We start from the raw sequence: 19264 nt of genomic DNA on the forward strand, positions 1-19264 counted from the left end.
AAGGCCTAGAAGCTGTAATTTCCTGAACCCAAAAAGCTAGATCACTAGATCCAAATACTCTGTGGCCCCTAGCTTGAAAAGTCAAGTTTTTCCTTTCTGATAATAATTTAAAAGCAAAAGCTATGTTATTCTTTGATCTTTATTAATTTGCACAGTTTTGGTAAGTGGCAAGATCAAAACTTTAATTTCCCCAATATAATCAGAATCTACTACACCAGGCACCAGTGAAATTCCTTGAAAAGAAAGCAAGCTACGCCCAAGCACAAATCGTACAATACCCTCAGGTAGGGGGCCAGCCACTCCCGTTGCAATTGGAGTAACCAGCATGTCCGGGGTTAATATTGTTGTTAAATCCCCTTACCATTCCGCTTCTCTCCGAGCCTGGGTGAGACCCCCCTGAGTGGTTTTCTCCAAGGAGCACGCTCTGCAAATTTTGTATGCGTCTGCTTTAAAAGTTCTGTTGTGCAAAAAACTTTTTATCTTCTTCAGCCTTAGGCAACACCTTGGGAGGCTTTGGGAGGCTCAAACAGAGGCAGCGGTGATCATCTTAAATCAGAAAGTGGTAGATAAGTCTTTAAAGGTTTGTGCAGAGGGGGAGGGGGCTCACCAGGGCACCATAGGATCCTGTAAGCCCCCTCCTTCCTCAGGAGGTAGAGCACAGTCTCCCTCCTTTTTGTTCATCAATGGCAGAAAATATGATCTGCGCAAAAGTGGAGACCCACCACCGACCACTATAGCCTCGCCCATAGGCTGTCTAACAGCCTCATGACAAGGGTCCAGGACATTTCTAATCATATTTCACAGAGCAGGCCCATGCAAAGTATAAAACAAACTTAGAAATTTAAACAGTCTTCCTGTGCTTTTTGTAATGTCTCTATGGGCTAACATGTGAAGTAATACTTCAATAAACATTTGTCTATTCTTAGATGCAGAGAAACCTATTTTTCTAGAGAATATTCTTATTCATTCTGTACCCTCTTCACCCTGCCGGCAGTTAGGCAGGTACAATCCTAACCGCCCTGCATTACGGTCTTAAATTACTTACCCTTCAGATTTATGAGTAAGATCTAAAGCGTCCTTAATCATATTCCAAAGAGAAAGGGTGTCAGTGGTTACTTTTTCTGGGCAATGCAAAGTGTAATAAGTTTGTACCTGTTTCTCTACATTTTCCGAGGTATCTAAATTACCAGTGCCCTCTTCTGGAAACCAAAGACATTGCTCTTGTACAAATGTAAAAAAGGATTGAATACTAGCCTTCTTAACTTTAATTCCTGTTTATTTAACAATTGCAAGATTACTCCTATAAAAAGTTGTCGTTCTTTTGATTCGTTGTTACCCGTGTCAGTGATTTCTGTCTTCAAGGAAAGATTCAACACTACCCACTCTTCCTCACCCTACCTATCTTATGCAAGGGGGTTTGCAGCACCCCAAGTGGGGTCCCAGCCATCCCAAAAACTGGACAATGGGGAGACTTACCTTCAGGTTCCTGTTCTGGGTGCCACTTGTGGGGGTCCAGCCCCAGCCAAATTCAGGGATACCCTCAGGATGAATGGTGTCGGCAAGAGAGAAAGTAAAGGAGAGAAAAAGTGGCTGATATTCCTTGGCTTACACAGAAAGCCAATAAAGCCCCTGACACAGCACTTGCTCTGTTCATGGAGGTCACAGGCACCCTCTCGATGGAGCGAAGACGCAGAGCACCTTCTCGATTGGGTGTTAGAAGCCTGGGCAAAAAAGTGAACTCAGAGAGCCTCTGTGCTCTAGGGAATCTGGCTGAGAAGAGAGAGAGAGAGAGAGAGAGAGAGAGAGAGAGAGAGAGAGAGAGAGAGAGAGGAGAGACAGAATGACACAGGGGAGACCCAGCTTAGGTGAAACGGGTCTTGCAGCTTTATTTTCAAAAGGGGCTTTTATACCCTGAGTTACGCATTTCCAGAAGTGAAACATACAAAGTCATGCAGAATCAGCTTAACATTCCATCAGTTTACCTTTAACGAAACCAGGACATTTTTTGCATAACTTTTCACAAACAAGGGTCTAATGTTATGTGCATTATCTTCTGGCCCTGTGGCCTGTTAACATTTTGTGACTCTCTCTTAATAAAGGTTGGTCAACCTGAAAACCTGCTTTCCCTTTATCTTTCCAGTCTGTAGTCCCCCTCAGGAAACAGAGTTACATTCTTATGGAGCAAAGGTGCAGTAGGTACAATATAGAAAGTACTTATTAACTCCAGGGTCTTATGTTGCTAATACCAAAGCTACTGTTGTTTTTCTTGCATACCAATTATATTAGCTAATGCACTCCCAGGCGCAAATTGGGTAAAGGACAAGGAAACTCGGAAGGAAACATTGGCTCAACAATGCAGTATTATTCTAATAAAGCTTTTTTATCACTCGAAGGTTATGCTTGGGGTGTTGTGAACAATCATGTGTGTTAGTTGCAAGAGTGTGCATAAACCTGCCAAGCAAGCTAAAATAGTAACAGAGGGGTTAGAATTAAAATGTTCCTTTCAATCCCAGGAGACTTATTAACTATAGCCTTAAGTTGATTTTCTTCAGAGAATGATGGTCAGGGAGAGCACCCTGTTAATGTCAGAAGAACTGATGAAAGGCATAATATAGTAAACAGTAGACAGACAGATTTTGGTTTTGGGGCAGATGCTTGAGCAAGTCCAGGGAATCCCTAGAATCCTGATCCGCCTTTGCCTGTCAGATATTCTCTGCATTACTTTTGTCATGCATGGGGTCTCCCGTGGTGGCTCCCAGCAAATGCGATTCTGTTCTCCATGTGAGAACACACCCAAGCCTGCCTTGTCGCCCAAGCCTGTGGGGCCGGAAGCAGTAAGAGGATCAAGCTAAGCCATCCATCCTATAGTCCTGATACCCAATATATGTGTTCTGCAAAGAGTTCAATTAGTGATGTTTCAAACTGGAAGACTCTGCAGGTAGCAGGTCCTTATGCTGCACTTCTGGTCCATCACTGAAAGCACACAAAAGAGGGAAACCTTGCTCATGCTCATGGCAAGGTCAGGGAAAGTATGCCTGGCACTTCAGAAGGACAGAACGGCCCTTGTAGCCGGGTGGTCAAGGGGTTGTGTGGTCACCCACTTTGGCTTCTTTGTCTGAGGTTGCTGCCTGTTCTGTGTCTTGGAATCTTTGAACTCTCACTGGTCGCCCACAGGCACTTTCCTCCTGCCTCTCCTTTCTGCCAGGCATCCTTGGTGCCCCATTCTGACTCCACTTAGAACTTGCTTGCTCAGTGAGATAACAGGGATCGGTACTCTGACTTCAGTGCTTCTGCTGGCTGGAGTCTAGGTGGAGTCTTTCCCTATGACTTTCATGCTTTGCTATTCAACTTCCATTACCTGGTTAGGTCACTTCCGACAGCTCATACTCATAAGCGTACTGGCAGGTGGTTCTGCATGTGCATGTCCATGTACACAGTAACATCCCTGAGAGGAAACTTGCACATATGCAGAAGTACACGCTTTCTTCTCCAGGAACATGAACTTTGGTAAGCACCCAACTTTCTTTGTCCTGGTTATTTTCTTTCACTTGCTCATCTCAGGTTGCACTTCTGACTCTGTAACAGCGCCAAGACTGTTTGAACCACCCAGACTTCACTGATTTACTAAATGCCAAGACTCCCTTTCAGTTGCTCTCATTAGGCCCAGGTAGGTCTTCATACAATCAGGTATACCTGCTTACCTACACAGACGAAGTGCAAATGAAGCCTGTCCCTGGTTGGGCCCAAAGACATCCAAGACAGCCACCTGGAAGGCAGGGTCCCTCTGAGTGTCACCTGGTGCAAATCCCCTATGATGAAATCAGAGAATCTGCTCCAGGGAGAGAGCCAGAATCCTCCCTCAGATGCAGACGCACACCTTTGCCCCTCTAGACCCCAGAGCCAGGGGCATGACCCCAGAGGAAAGAAGGAATTCACGTCAGGACTTTCAGCACACACCATGGGGTATCTTTGGCAGGACCGCTATTGCCTAGACCCTGGACCCTGAAAACTAGCAGGCTTCAAATTGCCCCCAGGGGCTTCCCCTTCTCCCACTCTCCTGAGTTCCCTAGGGACATGCAATAAGCCCACCATCCTTGCTTCCTCCCTGTTCCCTCCCTCACAGGCACATCCCGGCAGAGGGCCACACACGTACACTCACCCCTGCACTTTCTTTGCCTACCTGCACTGCCAGGGAGGCTGGAAGTGCCTGGAGGCATGCCATGCACACACCCTGTGTCTCCTAGGATGCCTGTCATTTTGCACAGACAGCCTACCTTAGCTTATCTTGCATTTTGTGTCACATCATGCCTGTGTGTGCCACCCTCATGGACAGAGCATGCTGGCTGTTGGGCTGATCCTGGGCAGCACAGGCCCAGGACCTTTCTGGTTCTCCTCATGTGTGTGGAACAAGTCTCCAGTGCAGCAGACAATCTGTGGCTCTTTCTCCTTCAGGTCTCTGCCCTTTTCTGCAGGACCTTAGCCTCCTCACCATCCCAGTCCTGCCATAGCCACATCCACCATTTCCAAAGGCCGGCCCATGTGACCACAGGCTGAGGGCTCCAAAGCCAGTGGTCTCAAAGCCCTACCCCACCTGATTTGTCCTGGGTGAATCCTCAGACCATGCACCCCCTCTTCCCGGTCCAAACACACACAGCAACATGGTAGAAATGGTGAGCTCCAGAAATTTCTGGAGCCAAGGTCTAGAGTTATCACTGGCCATCCTTTCCTTGTTCCCATCCTGAACAGGGTCACTGCAGAGATACAGCGACCAACCACTCTTAGACTCAGGACGTCTTGTGCCTCCCCTTATGGTTGCTCGGCACCTCCTCTCCTGTCGCCTTCATCTCTGTGTCTGCCCTGGGCCAGACACACACACACACACACACACACACACAAATGCAAACAGGAAACTCATGTGTTTCAGAAGCCCGTGTTCCCTGATTGTGTTTGTGTCTCCGTGCCGAGCATGTGTGTGTATACACGCATGTGCTTATGTCGGCTGTGTTTGTGAGTGTGTGTGTGTGTTTGTGTGTGTGGCCCAGGGAAGACGCAGAGATGAAGGTGACAGGAGAGGAGGTGTTTCCATAAGTGGAGGAATGAGGCGTCCCCAGTCTAAGGGTGGGTGGTCTCTGCAATGTCAGAGATGTAGTCGGTAGGCACAGTGCCCTGCCCTTGTGGCTCCCTGTTCACCTCCTCCACGAGCTCTTCCCTCCACGAGCTCTTCCCTGTTCACCTCCTCCACGAGCTCTTCCATATTTTCCCGAGGTAGCCTGAAGCCACTTCCAGCGAAGCATGTGTGGTGCTTGTGAGCCACCAAGTGGTGCATGTGAAAATTCACAGAAGATCCCAAAGTCAGCACACAGGTGCACTGGGATCCCGGAGAGCATGCCCTTTCAATGATAGACCTTCCCAGGTTAAGGGATGGGAATGAAGGGCCCAGGCAATGTCAAACTCAGTGAGCAACAGGAGGCTGGAGGATGGCAGGACCCACAGAAGGATGATTCTGAAAAAGATACTTAATTCACCCTGCCTCTAGTAGTATCACCTAGGAGTCTCATGCTGCAACCACAACTGATTTGATGGAAACTTGTTTGACTCAAGGACACACTGAATGACCAGACCCAGTCTCAGCAGGCCACCTCCTACATGCATGGCCCAAATTCATGCTCCTCAGCCAGCTTGCATGAGCCTGAGCATCCACATTTGGGAAAGGACAGTGTCATGGCTCCAACACGGCTGTCCCTTCACGGCCCACCTCCAGACCCTTTACCACATGTGTTTCTGTCAGTTACCACTCATGGAAGAATCTTCCCTCCTGGGGTAGTACTTCAGGGGATCGTCCCACTCGTCTTAGCTGATGATCTGGTGGCAACACGAGCAATGTCAGCTCTGGGCTGACCAGGACCCGAACCTTCCCATGAGCAGCCAAGAACTCCAACATCAAGCATCAACTGTATGCAGGACCAAAACTAGTCCACCTCAACAATCCTGTTTGATTCTGGGCAGTTGTGGCCTGACAACCAGTTGAGAAAGTTAAGGCTCCTGGTGACCAGCCTGTGGCTGGGTCCTCTCTGTTCAAAGTCCCAGAACCAATGGACTGGTGTGGAATGATGTGCCCTTTACCCTGAAGAAAGACAGGGGAGATGGGTGCGGATCCCGCAGGTGAATCATGCACACCCTTGCACACCCACACTCATCACCCCAGGAGCCACGTTTTACCAGTGATGTCAAGGTAATACTCCTTAATGATCACTGTGTTCAAGAAGTAGGGGTTATACCTAAAGGAAAAGATCAGCTTGCTGTGGGGCCGGGGATGGCTCACACCTGTACCTGCTAGGATAGGGAGAAGGAAAGGTGCAAGCTTCTAGGGACCTCAGCTTGCCTCCCATTAACAGCTTTCACGAAGCCTCTCCAAACTCTCACAGTGTAGGAACATGGATAACATGATCCTCCCACTCCCCACCAAGTCCCATACCCACCTGTCTTCAGTCTCCCTCACTGACCTTCAAGTCAATCATGTAGCTGAGAAAGTCTTTATCTTGGTCGCTGATCATGACAGAAACTTAAGGGTGGTTCATAATCTGCTTTAGGTCAAGGAGCCATATCGGCCACATGCTAGGCCAAGAAGAGCCAGGAACATCAGCCCTAGTCTGGGGTGGAAGAAGGACACTGGAACAGGCATCGTCAAGGATGCTGGGCACTTCCACTTGCCCAGCCACCACTGATGTCCTCAGGCCCTGCCATGCCATCAGACACGCTCATGGCTCTGGGTTCCTTCTTGTGTTCTGTATCTGAGGTGGCCTGCATTCCCCAAGAAGGGGCTGTTTCTGATCCCTACTCTTCTCCAGACCTGTGTATGCTGAGTAGTGGCATGTCATTGCTTACATGGTCAGACTTGCAGTCGTTGTAACAAATCGTGTCCAAAAGCAAAGGAGTTGGTGTGTGTTTGTGTATGTGTACGTGTGTCTGTGTGTGTGTGTGACTCCCATGTCTCAGTTATTTGGGGATCATCCACATTTACAATAACTGTCTGCCAAGGCTGCTCTGGTGTACTGTCTCTGGTCATTCCTGACTTAGAGGCCTCAGAGGTGCTCTTCCTCAGATGCAGGCCTGAAGTAGACACACAAAGTCATGGCTGTGACACTCACAGGTGAGGCCCTGCCTGAACTCTACTCAGCTGTGCCTTTGGAGCCTGCCAATTGCCCAGTACCACACTTCCTTCAGGGTCCACCAGCACCCATCCTGTGCCCTCGTTTCCATCCATCCTCCTGCTCCTGCCTCTGCACCTCCTCCTCCTCCTGAGCAGCAGACCCCAAGGAGCAGCAGAAAGGATACCACTTTGGCCCAGAAACCAGAGATGCCCTGGATAACGGCACTCCTCTGAGCCAAGTCACGCTTCCTCCTCTGATGGCTCTTGCACATGAACGAAACATAGGCCCTGCAGTTTTTCTCATGCTCAGAGCTCAGTTCCACTTGCAGGGTGGCCAGCTCCTGTAGCGCATCTAGCTCTAGAAGCTCATTCAGGCCTCCCGGCTGTTCCTGGCCCTAATCCCCTAACATCTTCTCCTCCAGGTCTTGGGAGGACCCCTGTTGCTGCTCCTCATCAGCCAAAACCTCCACCTCCTCCATGATGTCTTCCACAAGCAGCTGGAACATCCGCCTGATCTGCGCCATGTCTCTGTCCACCAGGGCCCCGCCATCCCCTGCCACCTCCACCATGAAAAGAGTGGCATCTTCGCCTGGTGTGACAATTGGTGGCTGCAAGGTCACAGCCGTGCACAGCATCACAAGGGCAGGCTGCACAGCCCCATCCCCCTGAGCATCCGGAGTGACAACTAAGAAGGTCCAGGGTCCCAGGATGCTCCCGCATTCCTATGACCACCTCTCATGCTCTTCTTGGCCCTGACCATGACCCCAGGCTGGGTCAGATATGAAAGGATGGGACATAAGAGCACCAAAGCAAGTGGTGTGCAATGGCGGCCCAGGCTGCAATAAACCTGTGGGGCCCACTTGCTTTTTCGGGTGGGGAGTGAGAGGCATGGTCTGGAGGCAGTGGCTGGTGTGTCTGGGGTGGCCTGAGGCTGAAGAAAGGGGTGGTGGTTAGCCCAGGACCGGGTGAACAGGCTCTGGGACATCAGCCAAACAGGCAGCCCTAGGTTGTGAGCCATGCACATGCTGCTGGCCCAAATCTAGACCAATGGCTGAGAGGGTAGTGGACGGCACCCTTATGGACACTCCCCTAGACGGAGGGCATCTTCCATGGTTCCTGGGCTCTAGCTCCACCACGTGGCCAGATTCTGCTCTAGGGAGCTGGCAGGTTTTGCATCTGCCGCTACCCCAGGCGCTGTCATTGACCTGGATCTGGAAATTCCAACCACGGGTTCCTGCTCTGCAATCTGAGCAACACACTCCTGTGTCCCACAGGACCTTCAATAACTTGGAGCTCTCCCTGAGTATCCAAATGATACACAGGGGCTCCAAGTGGCTGGATACTTTTCTCCATGGGACAGAGTACCTGTTGCTGTCCAGATGCTAGGGGAGTAGAGAAAAGCCCCACCGTTTGCAACAGTTGATCTCCATTGTTCAGGGACACCAGAGCCTTAGGGTACAGAGCTCACTCTGTGTCTCTTTATCTCTGCTTCTGGCATAGCACTGTTTTGGGCAATCCTTCTGTGTGTGTACCAGGGCTGGTGTCTATGTGTCTCCATCTTTTAAGTGATGCTGTTCCCCTTTGCCACTGTCTGGACACCAGCGCTCATACAAGAAGCTTATCCTTGGCGTGAAGGCAAGCCCTTCTCCTCCTGAGTGATTTGCACTAACCTGAGATCAGACATTTTTTTTAAATTTAAATTTATTTATTTTAATTAGAGGTTAATATTGTATTGGTTTTGCCATACATCAACATGAATCCGCCACGGGTGTACACGATCAAACATTTTTAGTCCACACGTTCAGAGAGTGCTTTCTCAAACTTGAAAGCCAACAGTGGGCGGTCACTGCTAAACCTCAGAAGGGGTCGGGTTACCCTCCCTCCCTCGCTGGATAGACGTGAACACTGAACAGGTCTTCAGCGTCTTGGCCACACTTTGCACAGAGGGAGAAATGGGGCATGCTCTGCTGGCATGAGGAAACTCTTTGAACCTTGTTCAAACACCTACCAGTGAGATGCTAAAGACAACTCCCTGTTAAGTTTCATGGCTCCCTGGTGCCCGAGACATGCACGTCTGCCCATTTACCCTATCGAGGCCCTTTCAAAGTGGTTCTGTTCTCCATGTGAGAACACGTACCAGCCTGCCCAATCGGCCAATCCTGTGGGGCCAGGAGCAGCAAGAGGATCAAGCTAATCCATCCATCCTATAGTCCTGACCCCTGATATATGCATTCTTCAAAGAGTACAAAGAGTGATGTTTCAAATTGCAAGACTATACAGGTAGCACGTGCTTATGCTGCAGTGGTGGTCCATTTCTGAAACCTCAGAAAAAAAGGCAAAGGATACTCATGCTCATGGCAAGGTCAAGGAAAGAAAGCCCAGAGTTTGATCAGGATAGAAAGGCCCTTGTAGCTGCATGTCCAAGGGGCTGTGGGATCACCCACCATGGCTTCTGTGTCTTGGGATTGCAGCCTGTTCTGTGTCTCAGATCCTCGGCACTCTCACTGGTCACCACCAGGCACTTTCTTTCTGCCTCTCCTTTCTGCCAGGCATCCTGGGTGCACCACTGTAATTCCACTTAGAAATTGCTCACTCAGTGAGATAACAGGGATTGGTACCCTGGCTCCAGTGCTTCTGATGGCCAGAGTATGTACCTTTCCCTATGACCTTCATGGTTTCGCTATCCAACTTCCATCACCTGGTTAGGTCAGTTTCTACACCTCATACTCACAAACATACTGTCAGGTGCTTTTCATGCACATATGCACACACATGCTTGTGTACACACCAACATCCCTGAGAGGAATTGCACATATGTAGAAGTACAAACTTTCTTGTCCAGGAGCATCAATTTTGGTAAGCACCCTATTTTCTTTGTCCTGGTTATTTTCTTTCACTTTCTCATCGATCATGTCAGGTTGCACTTCTAACTCTGTGACTTAGCCTCAAAGGTTACAAAATTTTGGCATTTGCTCCTGACAGGGATCGATCTGCAAAGCATCAGGCAGGGTTGGAAATGCTCGCCCTGGAGAGCTGAATGACATGTGCCTGCATTCTGCATTCTCACATCACCTTGGACAGCTTCACAGTACCAGTCACACTGGCCTGATCCATTGCCTGTGCATTCTTTCAGGGGACCGGAAAACAAGGACGTCTGGGCTCAGCTGACTTGGAGAACTGCTTTCTCAGTGTGCACCTATCTAGGTCATTCCTGGTCAATGTTGTGTCTCTATTGCTAGCCTACCACCCCCAACATTGTGAGTGATGCCCCCTGTTTTTTCTACTTGTGTAGCTTTCTGTGTTCACCTGTCTACCTGTGCCTCCAAGAGCTATCTCCCTTTAGCAGGAAAAGGCCAAAGAGATGCCCGAGCCTCCAAGGGCCCCCAGAGTCTGTGAGATGCCTGGGTGTGATCCAATGTTGTGAAGAAGGTGCACATAGATAGAGGGTCTCTTCTGATACAAGGCATGAAACCCGAGACCATAATGGTAAGGTGGCATTCCTACAGGTGGTCCCTTCTGTTTATTCCTACCCAGACCCATGGAGTCCCCAAACAGATGATGACCTGGGAAACCTGCCCTTTCTGGGCCCACAGCTCATGCCTCCCTTGGGCAGAAAGCAGCTTTTCTATCTCAAAAACACCAAGAGGGCTTGATTCCACCCAGGCCTCATTGATTTGCTAAATGCAAATACTCTCTTTCAGTTGGTTTCATTAAGCCCAGGTAGGACTCCCTACAGCCAGGCATCCCTGATTACCTACACAGCCCACGTGCCAAGGAAGCCAGTCCAAGATGGTCAGATTGCCTACAACAAAATCAGATTGCCTGCACCTGGTGCAGATTGCCTACAACAAAATCAGAGATTGTGATCCAGAGAGACTGCCAAAATCGTCCCCCAGGTGCAGACACTCACCTTTGCCCCTTAGGCGCCCAAAGCCAAGGGAAAGACCCAGAAGAAAGAGGGAATTTATATCAGGGCTTTCTGCACGAGCCATGGGGTATCTTTGGCAGGACTGCTATTGCCTTTCCCCTGGACCCTGAAAACCAGCAGGCCCCGAACTGCCCCCGGGGCTTCCCTGTCTCCCACTCTCTCGAGTTCCTATGAGACATGCAATAAGCCCACCATCCTTGCTTCCTCCCTGTTCCCTCCCTCATTGGCATACCCCGGCAGAGGAGCACACACGTACATCAACACCTGCACTTTCTTCGCCGTTCTGCACAGCCAGGGAGGCTGGAAGTGACTGGTGGCATGCCATGCTCTAACCTTGTCTCTCCTAGGATGCCTGTGGTTTTGCACGGACAGCCTACCTTAGCATGTCTCGCATTTTGTGTCACATCGTGCCAGTGTGTGCCACCCTCTTGGAGAGAGGGTGCTGGCTGATGGGCTGATCCTGGGAAGAACTGGCCCAGGACCTTCCTGGGTCTGCTTTTCACATGTGTGGAACAAGTCTCCAGTACAGCAATCTGTGCCTCTTTCTCCTTCGAGTCTCTGTCCTTCTCAGCAAGACCTTAGCCTCCTCAACCATCCCAGGTCCTCTGTATCCACATCCACCATTTCCACAGGACGGCCTATGTCCCCACAAACTGTGGGCTCCACAGGCGGTGGTTTTAAAGGCCCACCCCACCTGATATGCCCTGGGTGAATCCACAGACCATGCACCCGCTCTTCCTGGTCCAAACACATACAAGAACATGGAGAAATAGTGAGCGTGTTTTTGCATTTTGTCTCATTGCAGACTTCTGGAGCCAAGGTCCTGAGTTATCTCTGGCCATCTTTTCCTCATTCCCATCCTGGACAGGGTCACTGCAGAGATAGGGAGATCAACCACCCTCAGACTGGGGACGCCTTGTGCCTCCTCTTCTGATTGCTTGGCATTTCCTCTCCTGTCACGTTTATCTCTGCTTTTTCCCTGGGCTGGAGACACACACACACACACAGGCGACACAAGCACACATGTGTACACACACAGGCTCGATATGGGGACACAAACACAAACAGGGAACATAGGTGTTTCAGGAGCTGAAGATGCCCATGTCCAGCAATGTCTGAGATGGCATCAGTAGGCACCATGTCCTGCACTTGGAGCTCTCTGTCCACCTCCCCGAACACTTCCCTATTTTCTGAAGGCAGCCTGAAGCCTCTTCCAGTGCAGCAAGTGTGGTCATGGTGAGACACTGATAGGTGGATGTGCAAAATCACAGAAGATCCCAAAGTCAGCATAGAGGTGCACTGGGACCCTGGAGAGGATGCCCTTTCAATGATAGGCCTTCCCAGGGTAAGGTGCAGGAGTGTAGGCCCAGGCAATCTTAAACTCGGTGAGCAACAGGAGGCTGGGGGATGGCAGGACCCACTGAAGGATGATTCTGACAAATATACTTAATTCACCCTGCCTCTAGTAGTATCACCTAGGCCTCTTGCACTGCAACCACAGCTGAATTGAGGGAGACTTGCTTCACTCCTGGACACACCGAGTCCCCAAGCCCCCAGTCTCAGCAGGTCATCTGCAACATGCATGACCCAGAATCTGGCTCCACAGACAGCTTGCATGTGCCTGAGTCATCCCCATTTGGGAAAGGACAGTGTCCTGGCCACTACATGGCAGTCACTACAGGGCCCACCTCCAGACCCCTTCACCACATGTGTTTCTGTCAGTTACCGCTCATGGCAGAACCTTCCTTCCTAGGGTAATACTTCACAGGATCGTCCCACGCATCTTCGTCAATGATCTGCTGGAGGCACAAGCAAGATCAGCCCGGGGCTGACCAGGCCCCAGACCCACCCACGAGCATCCAAGAACTCCAACATCAATCGTCACCTGTATGCAAGCCCAAAGCAACCGCACCTCAGCAATCCTGTTTGATTCTGGGCAGTAGTGGCCTGACAATCAGTTGAGAAATTTAAGGCTCCTGATGTCCAGCCTGTGGCTTGTGCTCCTCATTCAAAGTCCCAGAACCAGTGGACTGGAGTGGAATAACGTGCCCTATAATCTCCAGAAAGACAGGGAATACAGGGGTGGATTCTGCAGGTGGATCATCCATCTCCTTACACACCTACACTCACCACCCTGGAGCCACGTTTTACCAGTGATGTCAAAGTAATACTCCTTAATGATCATCGTGTTCCAAAAGTAGGAGTTGTCCCAAAAGGAAAAGATCAGCTTGCAGCGGGACCTTGGATGGCTCTGCACCTGCACCTGCCAGGATAGGGACGAGGGTAAAGGTGCAAGCTTCTAGGTGCCTCAGCTTGCCTCCCAGGCAGGCATTAACAGCTTCCACGATGCCTCTGCAAGGTCTCACAGCGCAGGCACATGGCTAACATGATCCTCCCACTCCCCGCCAGGTCCCATACCCACCCATCCTCAGTCCCCCTCACTGACCTTCAAGTCGATCTTGTAGCTAAGAAAGTCTTTATCTTGGTTGCTGATCATGACAGAAACTTGAGGGTGGTTTATAATCTGCTTTAGGTCAAGGAGCCATTCAGGCCACATGCTGGGCCAGAAGATCCAATAGCAATAGTCCTAGTCTTAGGTGGAAGAAGCACACTGGAACAGGAGTTTCCAATGATGCTGGGTACTTCCACTTGCCCAGCCAACACTGATGTCCTCAGGCCCTGCCATACCATCAGACACGCTCATGGCTCCGTGTTTCCTGTGGTGTTTTGCATCTGAGGTGATCTGCATCCCCCAACCAGGGGCTGTTTCTCACACCTACTGTCCTCCTCCTGACTTGTGTGTGCTGGGTAGTGTCATGTCACTGCTTACCTGGTCAGGATTTGCAGTCCCTGTTGCACACTGTGTCTTCAAGCAAGGGGGTGGTGTGCCTGTGTATGTATGTGGGTGTGTGGGTGTGTGTGTCTTCAACAAGAAAGCCCTGGGTCTTTGACCTGCTTCCTGTCTTCACAACGGATGGTAGGTGTGTGTCTGAATTCGTCTGGCACTCTCAGCAGATGAGAACAGCAGCCCCTTCCAGTTCCACCTTGTGCCTTTTCACTGCACTAGTGAGTACAAATACAGGGGTTCTGACTGACGGGCATGGGTCTTGGGACTCCTGCTCTCTCAGATATTTCCCGGGATCATCCACATTTACAACAATAACTGTCTGCCGAGGCTGCTCTGGTCTACTGTCTCTGGTCATTTCTGGCCTTGGGTGCTGCTCCTCCTCAGATGCAGGCCTGAGGGACACACCCAAAGTCATGGCTGTGGCACTTACAGGTGTGGCCCTGCCAGACCCTTCTCAGCTGTGCCTTTGGAGCCTGCCTCTTCCCCAGACCACACTTCATTCAAGGGTCACCCACAACTTCCCTCTTCCCTTGCCCTGTGGCCACACCTGTTTTAGCAGGATCTTTAGCACAACCATCTTGAAGGTTAAATTCTTAATTGGGCTATAAAGCTCACAAATTTTAACAGCACAGTAACACAATTTTTCTAATGTGCACTGTTAGAGTTTGGTGAGCTCTTGGTGAGTTTCTTGGTTTCAGTTAGAAAGCCCTGCATTACTCTTAGGGCTGTAGAGTCTTCTGAAACTGAAGGAAAGACTACAAATATTCCGGACTAATTTGATTATGATACATTTTTCTAAAGACTTAAACAGTTTCTGCTTCCCGCCGCCCAAAAAATTACCCCTAATTCCTGACGATCTTCATGAATTTATTGTGGGAATCTGGTAGAATTGAGATTCCTCAGTGCTTAGTAATTTCATCAGTAAGCTTTTCTGAGGTGAAAAACACATTGGAATTAGTTTTTAAATTAGTCCTAGACACAGCAAACAGGGGAAAAGGAAATAAAAGGAATAAAGAGTGGACACAAACTATTACTGTTAGAAGATGGCATGACCCTCCACACAGCAAACACTAAGGATGCCAGCAGAAAATTACTCGAGCTAATCAATGAATAGAGTTAGCTGAAGAATACAAAATATATACTCAGGAATCGCTTTCATTCTGATACACCAGCAATGAAAAATGAAAAAGAGAACTTAAGGAAAGTATCTCATTCACTATCCAATGAAGAGACTCAAATATTTAGGAATATATTCCCCCAAAGAAAGCAAGGACCTGGTACAGAAAACTCTGAAACCATGTTGAAAGAAATCAAAGATGGCACAAATAGATGAAGAAGTATACCATGTTCTTGGGTCAGAAGAATCAATATAGTGACCATGAGTATACAACTCAATGCAATCTATTGGTACATTCATTCACCATTGATATTCTTGGATTCAACTATGGAATCCCTATAAAAACACCAATGGTGTTTTTCAATGAATTAGAACAAATAATTTCACAATTTGTGTGGAAACACAAAAGACCTCCAATGAGCAAATCACTCTTGAGAAACAATGGAAATGAAGAAGTCAGACTGCCTGACTTCAGACTATACTACAAAGCTACAGTCATCAAGATAGTAAAATACTGGGCCAAAGATACAAATACAGATCAACAGAACAAAATAGGAAGTCCAAAGATGAAGCCACACACCCACGGCCACCTTGTCTTTGACAGAGGGGCCATAAATATGCAACGGACAATAGACAACCTCTTGAACAAACAGTTCCGGGAAAACAGGTCAACCACATTAAAAGCATTGCCGGGGTCCAGCCCTGGCTGATCCAGGGTATTCAAAGGGGAGACGGCATCAGCGACTATTCAAATATTCATCAAAGATATAAAGAGTAATAGAATGAGGATAGCTCAGTAGGAAAACTCAGTGGAGAAAAGAGGATGAGTAGCTTGGTTTACGCAGGAGACCAATAAAACTTCAAGGCAAGAAGTTTGCACCACTTATGTAGGCAGCAGGCGTCCTTCGTTCTCCCGAAGGAGAGGAGACACTGAGGCCTCCCCGGTCGGATGTTAGAAGTCCAGGCATAATTACTAAGCATGGTGGGTTCTATGCTCCAGATGGAGACTCAGCCAGAATTTGACGGAGAGAGAGACATGGGGAGACCAGTCTTTCAAGGAACTGATCCCAATTCTTTATTTTCTATGGTCTACTTTTATACACTGAGATGTTATGCAAAAGTCACGCGGGGTCAGCAGTCCTGACTTTTATCAAAGTCAGGTGCTTCATACAAATGTATACAGAGGTCTTAGGGGTGTTTACATCATCTTCTGGCCAGGGGGCCTGCTGACAATTTATGACCCTCTCCTTGTGACAGCAGTCAGTCAACCAGGACACTTATTTCTCCAGTGGTGATTATTCTTAAAACAGACGCCACACAAATAAAGTTACATTCCTATAGGGTGAGGGTGTAGTGGGTTTTAGTTAAGGAAAGAATTTACTTAGCCTAAGGTCTAACGTGATTAATATCAAAGGTTAATATTTATTTCTTCTATATATTCATTAATGTGTGTAAGGGCAGGAGATATGGAGACTTAGTGACAAACATTGGCTCAACAAATGAAAAACCCTTCACCAATACAGTTTCTAATCAGCCCACTATACTTATACTAATAATTTTCTAACTTCTCTAAATAACCTTTTTTTTTTTAAAGGTTTAAAGCATCTCATGCCTCTCACGGTTGGGAGGCTGTGAGCAATCACATGTGGCCGGACAAGCTTGTCAGGCATGCTATTGAACCTTCAGAGGAGTTTGTAAGTTGAAACACTCCTGTTCCACCCAGGAATTATTATTAACTGGAGCTCTAAGTTAACTCCTTCTCCGAAAGAGGTGGTGGGGGACAGCCCCCCGTAAAGTCAGAGGTGTAGGTGAGAGCACAAAGTAGTAAAGTAGGCAGGCTCTGGTTATGGGGGTAGATTCTCAAGGATTTCCAGGGGGACTCCTGAGGCTCAATCCCGCCTTTGTGTATGTCGAGCCTCCTTCCTCATGACCATTGCCATGGGCGGAGTGCCTCATGCCGGCCCCCAACATCTCCCCCTTTTTTATTTCTTAAAACAGCCAGATGTAGCTCAGTCGTGAGCTTCCGAATGCTCTGCCGAAGAATCCTGACAATACAAGGAACAGTGAGTATGAGAAGTAGGATTAGAGCACCAATGATAGCATAACTAGGGATATTAGACAGAATATTTTTTTCCAGAAATAAAGTTAGAGAAGGTGTGAAAAAAGTCATTAGCTGCTCCAGCAGCGGTAAAATCCAGTCGAGAGTGTTTCAAGGTCTGTATTTGCTTATGAAGTTTCCCTAAGTCCAGGCCAATATCAGAACTGTTCCAAACACCTGAGATATGATTTTTAATATTTTCCCACTCATAATCTGTTTCGTTTACCTTCAAAGATGTCATGCATATCCACCTGTAATAAGTATGGCATATCAAAGCCATTTTCACCTTTAAAGCCTGTAACTCAGTCCCAATATGCATAATTGCCTCTTCTAAGGCATCTACTCTCATCTCTATTTTCCTATCTATAGCTTTCTGAGTTGCTAGAGTTAAAGAAACATTTTTAGACATGGTATCAACATATTCGGCAGTATGCACTTGTTAAGTCAATGATATTGCTGCCACAGTAACAGAAGTAATTGCAGTTATTAAAGCTGATATTTCTAAAATAAGTAAGCCCACAAACTGTCGTGATTGCATTAAATCCTGCAGTTGTTGTAACACAGCAGGACCATAGCTATCATATAGGCACCATAAGATAGGGTGGGCGTTGTAACACCACAAAGGAGCAAACATTACATTGAGGGTTTAAACAAGATGAAAGCATACATTGTTTACAAGTTACTATATTAGGTCCACCTGAATAATTCATACGTATATTGAGTTTCTTGGAGTCATTAGTAAAAAGAAACATAAGGCGAGGGTAGACAAGCTAAAACAGAATAAGTAGAATTATTTTCTGGTTGGAGTTTGCCCTGCAGCAGCCCTGTCAGTCTCGCCGGGATCTCGATGTTTATCTTGTCTTCCCTGCAGCGGGCGCCGCCACTGCTCCCTCACTGAACCGGCCTTGGACTCAGCGGCGGCCAAGCAAGTGCAGACAGATGCTGGCGGGGCTACCGGCTGCGAGCGCTGTGTGCTGGGCCCCTGCCGCCAGGCTGGTCCAGCCTACGGCTCCCTACGCTCAGCTGTTCAGTGCAGCAGGGGCAGAGGAGTGCCCCTCCTCTTTTGTGATTGAAACGATGGGGGAACCAGGTGTCTGGGGGACTGCAACATGGTGAATCAGCCTGTCCAGGATCTAAATTGGAGAATCTGTGTCCTGTGGAAAAATACAAGCACATCCTCGACTGCTAGTTAATAATGGGTCAGGACCCTTCCATTGTCCGGAGAGGAGGTCCTTCCATTTCACCAACGGCTTTGTATCTTGTTGTTTCAGACGAATCAGCATTTAGGTTATTTATTACAAAGAGAGCATGTTGTAAGATCTGATGGGGGGAACTATACTTAAATTCCCCTTCCTTTAATTTGTTGAATTTGTATTTTTAATGTTTGGTGTGCTCTATCTACTATAGCTTGTCCCTGGGGATAATAAGGGATGCCTGTGTTATGTTTTATTTGAAATTTTATACAAAATTTTTGGTATCTGGAATAGGGAACTGTTTGTATCTGGGAAAATAACTGGGTGTCTAGAAATAAAATTTGACAAAACACTGGAGGGTAAATGATGTAAAAATTTGACCACAATAGTTTCCTATAGCAATCTGCCAATTTTCATCAATCATTAGAAGAGCATCAAGTTGTTCTTTATTATATGGAATTACAATTTCTGATGGCTCTTAACCAAATAATTTAATGCTCAGCTTTTTTCCTTTAATATCAAAGTAGCTATCAATCTTGGATAAGAAGCCGCTACATTTTAAGTTTGAGTGGGAAGATGGACCCACTCTAGGGGGCCGTTTTGTCATAAAACCAAATTTTGTCTGGCTACCCCAAATACACCTGTGGGGGTTTTATGGCAAAGGAATTGTCAAGCAGTTGTCAATTTAATTTTTAAAATTTTTTAAATTTACATTTTAACAACATAAATTTAGGGATATGTTAATTTAGGTCTAATGTTTAGTTTAGGTTTCTGTATAAATTTAAATAATAAATGTATAAACTCCTTATCTTATTTTTGTATACAGATATACCTAAAGGCAAAATGTATTTATATATGTATTTATATATGGCAACAAGTATAAACTTCTTGACATATATATGAACCAATATACTTGAATTAATCTTTATA

The 19264-nt window shown here is 47.7% G+C and overlaps 2 pseudogenes; both read right to left on the bottom strand.

The window, feature by feature from the left end:
• Positions 1 to 5784: 5784 nt before the first annotated feature.
• On the bottom strand, positions 5785 to 7947 carry LOC133243862 (testis-specific Y-encoded protein 1-like; annotated as a pseudogene).
• A 4849-nt stretch (positions 7948 to 12796) lies between these two features.
• The window catches only part of LOC133243812 (testis-specific Y-encoded protein 1-like), a 505577-nt pseudogene continuing 499109 nt past the window's right edge, over positions 12797 to 19264 (bottom strand).

This window comes from Bos javanicus, chromosome Y (genome assembly GCF_032452875.1).
Source record: "Bos javanicus breed banteng chromosome Y, ARS-OSU_banteng_1.0, whole genome shotgun sequence".
NCBI lineage: Eukaryota > Metazoa > Chordata > Mammalia > Artiodactyla > Bovidae > Bos > Bos javanicus.